Raw genomic sequence first — 9557 nt, 5'->3', positions numbered from 1 at the left:
CTAAAGAAACTAAAAACGGCACTAATGAAGATGAAAAGGTAAAGAGACGCAAACAAGGAGGCGTAAAATGACACAAAGACCTAAAAACACCTAAAAAAAAAAACAAAAGAATGAAATGAAATAAACTTACGCAAGAAAGAAGAAACCAATCTGATTGTGGAAAACTTCTTACACTTGGGTCTTACACTTACCTTATAAAATTTTTCAGCATAGCCGACAGGTCTTCTGGCAGTTCTCAATGACAAAATCGTACCAATTGTGCTTTGTGCTCCAACAAAATTTCACAAAGTAGCGGCAGGCTGGAAGTTCTGGACAGGATACCTCATCTCCTGAAACTATCATATGAACCACTGTTGATCATTTCCATAAAGCTACGGTGATATGGACAACTAGAACGTAACAATATGTTTGGAAACATTCGGCTTAAAAACGAGTTAAAATGCGATGTTTCGCGTTTTACCGCCCACTTTCAAACCTTTCCTGCAAAAATCAGGTTGTTGTAAGTTGCGAAAATACAGACCTCTGATTAGAATAAATTACGCGGGAATCACGGAGTTAAATTTACGCCATTCGCTGCAAAACAAGTTTGCCTCCAGCCGGTAAAACGCGCAACATGTACAGATTTTTGTTGCGATAAGTAGAAAGTACTCTCTACTTTATGCGACAACTCTTAGCAACCTGCAGGAACCTGATTTGTTTGAACATGGGTGGTAAAATGCACAACAGCGCTTATTCATCTCGTTTTGCAACATTATTTCAAAACAAGTTCCATCTTTTAGTTGCCCGTTTGTTGTATCTTGCAAGCTAATTAATGTGTATTTTACTTCCAATCCCTATTAACTACTGGTTGTAAACAATGGCGGGATGCTGACACAAATAGCCATTTATTCAACTCATAGGCTCTACTCTTATTAAGTGTGAGTTCTGTCAAAAATATAGAAATATCTTTGTTATATAACGTAGGAAGGAGGCTAGTATTTCAAAGCACACATTTAGTCACATTTTGCATTTTGGATCTGAAAAAACTAAGCTTTAAAACTAAGCAGTCACAATTCTCGTCATTAATCGAGATAAAACAGTCTTAAAGTGAGAAAATGTCAGACAAAAGTACAATTTACATCGGCTTACAGTACTTACAATTATCTTCAAGCGAAGCTGCGTCTAAAGGAAGTAAAAATACGTGTTTATATTTTTTATTCTATGCTACGGAGGGGATGATAGAAAATTAAGTCGACAAAGGAAAAACGGATGTAGGGAAAACGAGGCACACCTCGACTCATCTTTGCGTTGTTGGATTCAGTTTTTATCAAAATCCTATGGATTCGAAGTAACAAAATCAGTAGTACTTGTGACTTCTCCGCAAATATTCATTTATAAATGTTCAACAAAACTTTAAAAAAGCCTTTACTCGAACGTATTACGCACTAAAAAGGTCTTCCAATCAGTCTAAAAATTCTTGCGGTGGCCTGTTGGTATATTCACAGGACTAGTATTTTAACTAATAAATAGATGACTAATTAAGTTAGTCCCGAACTCCCAGCTCCCGCAGAGGACTTCTAAGTATATCAATATTTATTATTATTCTCTCCAGTTTTATATCACTTAATTGATGTCGAAATTAAAACGCTGGGATTTTGTTCAGGAAGTGACGGCAATATATAAACTTGGACTTGAAGTCGCTTCCCGCGAAAAGATTTTCGCGCCGTTTTTTTTTTCCCAAGGTGCATTACCACCAAATACATTAAGGTTTAAAGGCCGCGCTACTTGAAAATCTAACGAAAGTATTGTAATTAACTATACTTTAGTCGGTTCGAGGAATCTTAACTAAAAATAGTATTTGCCACAGCTGAGGTTAGGAAAGACAATAGCTAACATTCACAAAACGACCGAGCCGATAAGTTTAACCCAAAAATTACTGATTTTGTTTATTCACGAAATTGAACAATCATTCTGTACTTAAGAAGTGCCCTTATTATTCGAGCGTGACTAGTTTGGCTTGAAACTTACGATCACTACAACCTAATTTTAGTAAGCATTCGACAAATATCAGTACAAAGTTATAATGCCAAGTGGGATTAACTGTAATACACATGTACCTTCCTCGATGTACGGATCTTCTTCTAGCACAATTCCCTCGCCAGATACGTTTTGTACAAAAAGCAAAGAAGCAAATATCATTAAAATGACTTGTGTCATTGTATACCTTTCTCTTTTTGTATTGAAAACATGCGTTCCACAGTTATAACATTGTTGGATATTGTTTTGTTTTGGGTATGATGCGGGTATCCCTTCAGTTTTTCAATTAACTGAGATTGTTTTTGACGATCGGTTACCTCAAATAAAAAATATATGTTTTTTAAACAGGTTTAATTTATTGGTAACCAACTGTGCTCCTATGAAAAAGAAAACTATTATTTTTGTTCCATTTGAGTTGGGCACCCAAATACAACGCTAATTGCGTAAAAATGCAACTAAATGTTATCACTGAAATTAGATTAAGCAGATGCAGGTTTCTAATTTGTAGTGCCTCAATACTGTTTTTCATTAATTAATTTGATCCCGTTATAACAATCGCACAAATAAGCTACTGACGCAAAAACATTTTTCTTGCACACGTGCTGCGCGGGTTATTGACCGACTAAGCTCAAGCGTCACCCCCAAAAATGAATCATGTTTTTCGAACTAATGATAGCGAGCAACACAACAACTAAATAAAGCACCATTTGCAAAGCAAAGCAAATTTCTATTAACAAGGAAAAACTCAGTTTTTGCCAGTAAAAAGGGAACGACTTTTCTATGCAAAGAAAAAAAGGAAAACTTGATCGTGTAAACGGTTATTTTTAAGTTCATCTACTGTCCACTAGCTTTGCCAATTAATTGCAAAGATAACGGAGTCTGTAATTATTTCAAACCAAGTAATTTACGTAATTACTGAATATCCTAAGAAAAATTGTTGTATCATCAAGTCTCCCTCAAAACACGCAAATTTCCCTCCAAAATTGTCTTCCCTATCGCCGGCCAAATTGACAAGTATGTAGAGTGATTTGCGAGAATCTAGGATAACAGGAGCCCATGACTTACGAGCTCCTGAGAAAAATAAACTAGTAAACAGATGACGTTGAATACGATTTACTTAGCTATACCTCTCTTACAGTCAAATACTTTGCTTTTAATTCCACAAAACACCAAGTTGCACGACCAGAATCGGAAGCGAAGGCTGAGCAAATCAACTGACGTCACATGACGTCAGCAGCCAGTTCTTTCATCCCCTACTCGTTCCCAGTTTCTGGGGCATTTCTCAAGGGTAAAAGGCAGTCTTTGGACGACCAAATTTCAAAAGTATTTTCGGGAGACAATTTTTAAGTTTAGAATTGTTAATTAAATTTATCTAAGGTCCCAAACCAGTTTTTAAAAAACTTCACTTTAAAGACGGCCAGCGAGTGAGCGAAAAAAAACTGCATTTTTCACCTATTTCTCTTTTTTGGACTATTTTTTTGTTTATTGTTGCTAATTGTTTCAATTTTTCTTTCTCGCTCCCTTTTTCCCCTCTGCCTTTCTTTTTTTATATTCAGTAGTTTTGCCACTTTTTCACCTTTCTATTGAATGGAATGGCGGCCGGATTACTTTTAAGGAATCGGATAAATTGTACAAAGCGATAGTAGCGGTAATTAAATGGCAAACTGTTTGACAGTGGACTTCTCCCCAAAATGTTTGTAGGTTTTTGGTTTGCAACTCTGGCAGGATTAGTCGAATGCCCATACTGAGGTATCTGTGTGCGAAACTTAATCCTTTGTGAATTAGTTGCTCACCAACATCATCACTTAAACTCAGACTGAGTCAACTCAGAAATGCATAACCTACATCGTTCCCTGCGCTCTGACCCGAAATCACCCGATCGGTGCCGGACCAAGGAGCTAAAACATAATCCTTGGGAGTGTTGTCATAGTTGCCACAAGGGTAATGCTCATTATTGTTATAATAATAATATCATTATTTCATTCAAATATTTCGCCGGCTAAGACCCAGTCCACATTTAGGAAAACAGAGATTTGGAGATTTTTTCCTCTTTTTTCAAAAAATCCCCGGCCAAAAGTTGAGTCAGTTTTGAATCGCTTTTGGTCCGATCAGACGAAAACGACATATAATTTCGTGACCATTCTTGTCCCCACAGCCACTCGGCTTAAATTGTAACCATCGAGTGCACTGGACGTAATCGTTTTCAAAAACCTCCGTTTTCATCCATCCACACGTGCTTTGGAGAGCGTTTTTGAAAAAAAAAAAGAACGTTTTCGGTGATCGTTTTCATCGGATACGTGTGGACGGGGCCTTATTTGTAATAACGGGATAATATTTTCCTCGATCTACACAATTCTCTGGATCATACTCAGACTCATCCAATAATTGCTAATTAGTATGCGAAATAAATACACTTGAACATATTATATATTGGTTTATACCAGTAATATAATCAATACGATGAAACGCAAAATCATGGCAAATTTACTTTTAATTAACCAGGAAAAAAGAAATTGGCGAAACTTGCTATCGAATTTGAACCGATAATTAGAGTGGTGCCAGGAAACCTACAGTCAATTTACCGCACTTAAAATGATTAATAATCTTTTATTCCATAATTTCAAGCCAAGACATCTTTTTATTCTTTTCATTTCTCATTTTGTCTGTTAATACCGCCAGACACACGGTTTAGTTCTCCTGTCTTTAGCTGCAAAGGGTGTCATAAATAGGATTGCTAGTTTTTGACTCCCTTTAATACTGAAATTTGTACGCCGACTTTATATTAGACTTGAAATTTTTAAAAAAGTGATTTTTTTTCTTCTGCCAACTTCATATGATCCTACCTTTTAAATATTTAAAATGCTATCTTACTGAATGTTTCTTACCTGCCTTCAAACCGTTCACAAAACGCAAAATCTTTATAATTCTATGTTATTATTCCATGATGCTGAGAAATTGGAATGGATCGAGGCTTTCGCTAAATGACGACACTCTGAGCTAATGATACGCATCATCTGCTTTTTAGCTTAATCATATTTCCCCGCCATATTATTTCCCATCAATAGTCAAGTATCCATATTAAGTTTCATTATCAGTTAAAATAGTTACATGAAATTCTCAAAATATATCGAAAATTGAACTTCATTTTCAGCTAGCCAAATTCGATTAGTTCAGTTAGCTGCAATAACTGAGAATTTTATCATTCCCGATAAAACATGCCTGAAAAAGATCCTCTTGAGTTTGCATTAAAGCTATCACGAGTCCACGATTTTAAGATATCTAATAATATCAAATAAAGTTAGGAAAAATGAGGACAAATAACGAAATTTTTCATTGTTTCTTTTCATTTTGATTGTTATATGAAAGAACAAAAGACAATAAAGTTCTCTCTGTCAGTGCCAAAGCACAAATTGCGTCATAGTTGTGTCTGTCTTTGGCCTGTTGGGGAATTCAACTGATATCTTTCTTCATGTACAACTTTTTCCCTTTTATTTTCCGCATTTTGTTTCTTTGTCTCAAAATTATTAGATCTAACATTGAAATAAAGCCATTATTCTCCGTGAGTATTTTTTTTTCCAGTTTCTTCCTAATATTAATTAATTTTGAAGTTAATTAATAATACTTCAGTTGATAATTCGTTGAGCAAGGTTGCTGAAATACCTTCAATATAGAAATACTTCTATGCTAGGGGTATGCTTGTAGTTTATGTTCTTTAAGGACCGTGGTTCTTCAGTACACTCCATGGAACATGAAGTGGCGAGGTTCTTGGGGGAAAGCTCAGTTGGTAGAGCGCTTAATTCCAGAACGGGAGGTCGCAGGTTCGATTCCCGGGGCCGGAACTTGATGGGGCTATTAAACAGATAGCTTGGAGAACTGGCCAAAATTTTCACTGTCTTCTGAGAAATGGCTAAAAACTGAGATTGGTAAATCTGCCCTAACAAATAGAATGGATTCATTTAGCATAGTAATGTAGCTTCAATAGTAATAGCAATAGCCAAATAGTAATAGTAATAAGATAGTGATGGTGATAGTGATGGGTAGTAACAGTTATAGTGAATAGTAATAATTTGACAGCCAGTGACTAGCCAAATTCAAGTAGCAAAGGAGCTAGCCAGTGCGATGATGAGGCCTTCCTAGGGCTCTTGGAGGAGTATCGTCTACCCCAACCGCTGGCTCAACTTCTAGTGGACCTCACTGAAGTATCTGAGTTGCGTATTTATAAGTTATTGGGGAAGCTTAACCCATCTTAAGCATGTGGCCCTGATGAGATCCCGAACTGGATGCTTAAGGGATATGCTGAAATTCTTGCTTTTCCAATAACCAGGATAATCAGCACCTCGCCTCAACAGCGCCTTCCGGCAAACGGAAGCTGACAGATGTATCACCACTACCGAAGAAGCAACCAGTGAAGGACCTTAAAATAGATCTAAGGCCCATCTCCCTGACACCTTGCTTGTCCAAAGTCGCCGAGGACTTTGTTGTGATCGACTATGTCAAGTCTACGGTTCTCAAAGTTCCCGATCCTGACAACAGTACAGGGCGACTCCCGAGTCATTGACTACGCAAGCCTAATTTATTACATATGGTTCACTGCTGGGCAAAGGAAACGGTTGGCAACGTTGCCACCGTGGGAACTATACTGTACTATTTGATTGCCGCAAAGCATTCGGCTTAATCGACCGTAAATTCTCTTTAAAAAGCTTTGATTCTTTGACCGACCGTTCACAGCGAATTAAACTTGCTAATGGATATTTTTCCGAGTGGGGATTAGTCTCCTAAGGCGTGCCCTAGGGGACAAAACTGGGGCCATGGCATTTCCTTATCCTAATGAATGATGTAAATCTTAGCGATACTCAGCTATGGAAATATGTAGATGATACGAAAGCTTCAGAAGTTGTTTCTAAATGTAGCGAGATAGCAACGTACAGCAGCTAGCTGATCGCGTAGCTCAGTGGTAATCTGACAACAGGGTAAAGATAAATAGTGACAAGTGCCAGCAACTAAGAATCTCCTTTTCTAGAAACAAGTCGGAGTTTCAGCCCATCTTAGTAGATAGGCAAGAGTTAGAAATTGTCCAAAGTGCGACACTTCTTGGTGTAACAATACAACTAGTAACTTATAATGGTATGAACACATCAATGATATAGTTAAGACGGCTTCAATACGGTTGTATTTTCTTGTGCAGTTTTAAAGGGCAAATTTTTCCTGAGATCTAGCTCTATTTTATACCTCATGCATAAGATCTATCCTATAAATAGACTTAACAAGTTGTTACCTGCCGTCAGCATTAACCCGTATTCCTCAAGGGAATATAAGGGCTTTGCAATTCCCAAGTGGCGTACCAACCGTTTTTATATTCTCCTGTTGAAAGAACAACGTTTTATCAACTACGGAATAATATTCGACTTAGGTTTTAAGGGTGTTTTATGTATTTTCTCTTTTATCCATTTAGCTTTATCTGCTGAAAGTTTATAGCACAGATTATAATGATTTATTACTATTTATTACGTAAATAATATGAGTTGTAAATACGCAATTCAGCCTTTGAGCTACAAAAGTATTTATTTCATGAACGATCTATCTCTAACTATGGCATCCTCGGAGACCCAGGGGCAGTGAGTCGGGTCGATAAAATGTTCGGGTGAAAGTTTACGGTAAGATCGGGAAGGTAGCTTGCTATCCGTTACTTAGCTTGCGTTACAAAAGTTGCGTGACTAAAAACGTAGCACATTGTGGCAGAAGCCCGGAAAAAAGGTCATGTCTTCGAGAAAGGTGTAAAAGTTACACTACTACACTTCTTTCGTCACGGCAAAGAAGGCGCATAAAACGGCATAGTAGGTGTATCTCGATGAGCTGTGAAAAGCACAGATTGTTCAGATTGTTAGCGGAGCTGAAGAAACATTGGTCTCATTATTTTTTTTAGGAATCAAAGAGCAGGCTGGAAAATATTAGCCTTCCACGCAGACGTTACTCTTTTCTCCCTCGTGGGAAAGAAATGCGTGACGAAGCCCTAAGAACGTCTGCAGGGGAGGCTAGAAAATTATGGCGTTGAGCAGGGATGATTGGGTGCATTTATTTACCGCCCGACGAAATTGCTGAAAAAAAGCGGAAAATTTTCGCATCTTTAACGCGGAGTCAATGGGGAATGGAACTTCCAAGCCTTATTTCTAGGGAGTGACGCGGAGAACTAAATTTGGTAAGCGAAAACCGAGCTTCGGTTTGCCACAAATTTCTCGCTGTGTGGTGTGTGTTGTTGCTACTTGTTATGCCTTGTTCCCTTGCCTTTTGCGTCTTTCTTTGGTGACCAAAATTACAAATAACCGAATAAGCAAATTTCCTTGGAAAAAGGGGAAGGTTTCGGGAAATAGTCGTATTTCTTCAGCTTGTACCAGAGTTAAAACAAAACATGATTTCTAAAAACACTAGGTATGAAATGGAGTATCGCCATCATCAAACGTCACTGTCACGTGTTCGCTGCAGTTGCACTCTCAGGCGAGCTGAGGAGGCCTCTCTCGCTTGAGCACAGGGAACCCGAACGCTGTATTGGCTAATAGAATAATTAGATGCATTTACGCTGTATCGCTGTATTAGTTAATAAAATAATCTGATGGATTTACCTGTGTTCCTGTGTCTTTATGAGTCGTTTTGGAAGGGATTTGAATCGGGGGGGGGGGGGGGGCACTTGGGTATTTTTTGGGTGGGTATGTGCCGCCCGGGACTCCAAATTGGCACCCCGTTCTAGAAAAATTTTCCCCTAAAATTGATACCCCGTTCTAGAAATGGGCCAATTTTTTATACCCCGTTCTAGAATTCGCCCTAAAACTGATACCCCGTTCTAGAAATGGGCCAATTTTTTGTACTCCGTTCTCGGGTGCAACAAGAGTACAACGGTTTGCTTGTTAACGCATTGAACCGTATCTTTAAAAGCAATCTGTCCTTGAATACTTTCAAATGGCTGCTTACAAAAGTGGAGCTTTCGTGCGTTCGAAATATTATACCCCGTTCTAGAAAACGCCTCTGAAATGGATACCCCGTTCTAAATCAGGAGCTTCAAAATCACGACCCCTTTGGGCGGCACATACCCGTATAGGTAATGTATGGGAGTACCCCCCCCCCCGGGTTTGAATCCTGTCAGAGACGTTTCCATTGCTCATATCAAATGGTTGTTTGTCTGACGCTTTTAAATAGGACTCAAGTTTCCAATATTGTGAACTATTAACTCTCCTTGGCAAATCGTCCAAGTAGATCGTCTCCCAAAGAGAGTTAATAACTGTCGCGTCCGACAGGCCAAACAAACAAACATTTGTTACCGGCAATGTTAACCGTCTCTGGTCGGATTCAAATCCCTTCCAAAACGACTCATAAAGACACAGGAACACAGGTAAGTACATCCGAGAGACTATAAAGGGGACAGAGAGGGCATCCCCCATATACACCCTATTCCATAGGTAATTCGTCTCGAGTTATTTTTAACACCACAGATCTCAAGGGGGATTAGACAACAGCCAATCACATAGCGCGAATGTGTTCCGCGTGGATGA

At 38.4% G+C, this 9557-nt stretch overlaps 1 long non-coding RNA gene across 1 annotated transcript; it reads right to left on the bottom strand.

Annotated features, from left to right (window-relative positions):
- Positions 1-202: 202 nt before the first annotated feature.
- LOC140951594 (uncharacterized) lies at positions 203-2244 on the bottom strand. The gene is made up of 3 exons (XR_012167306.1): positions 2097-2244; positions 1138-1161; positions 203-335 (listed from the first exon to the last, which is right to left on the bottom strand). It is a non-coding gene; the product is annotated as an uncharacterized lncRNA (long non-coding RNA).
- Between the last annotated feature and the right edge of the window lie 7313 nt (positions 2245-9557).

The sequence above is a fragment of the Porites lutea genome, chromosome 11, assembly GCF_958299795.1.
Source record: "Porites lutea chromosome 11, jaPorLute2.1, whole genome shotgun sequence".
In the NCBI taxonomy this organism is placed as follows: domain Eukaryota; kingdom Metazoa; phylum Cnidaria; class Anthozoa; order Scleractinia; family Poritidae; genus Porites; species Porites lutea.
This window is presented reverse-complemented; position numbering and strand designations above follow the sequence as displayed.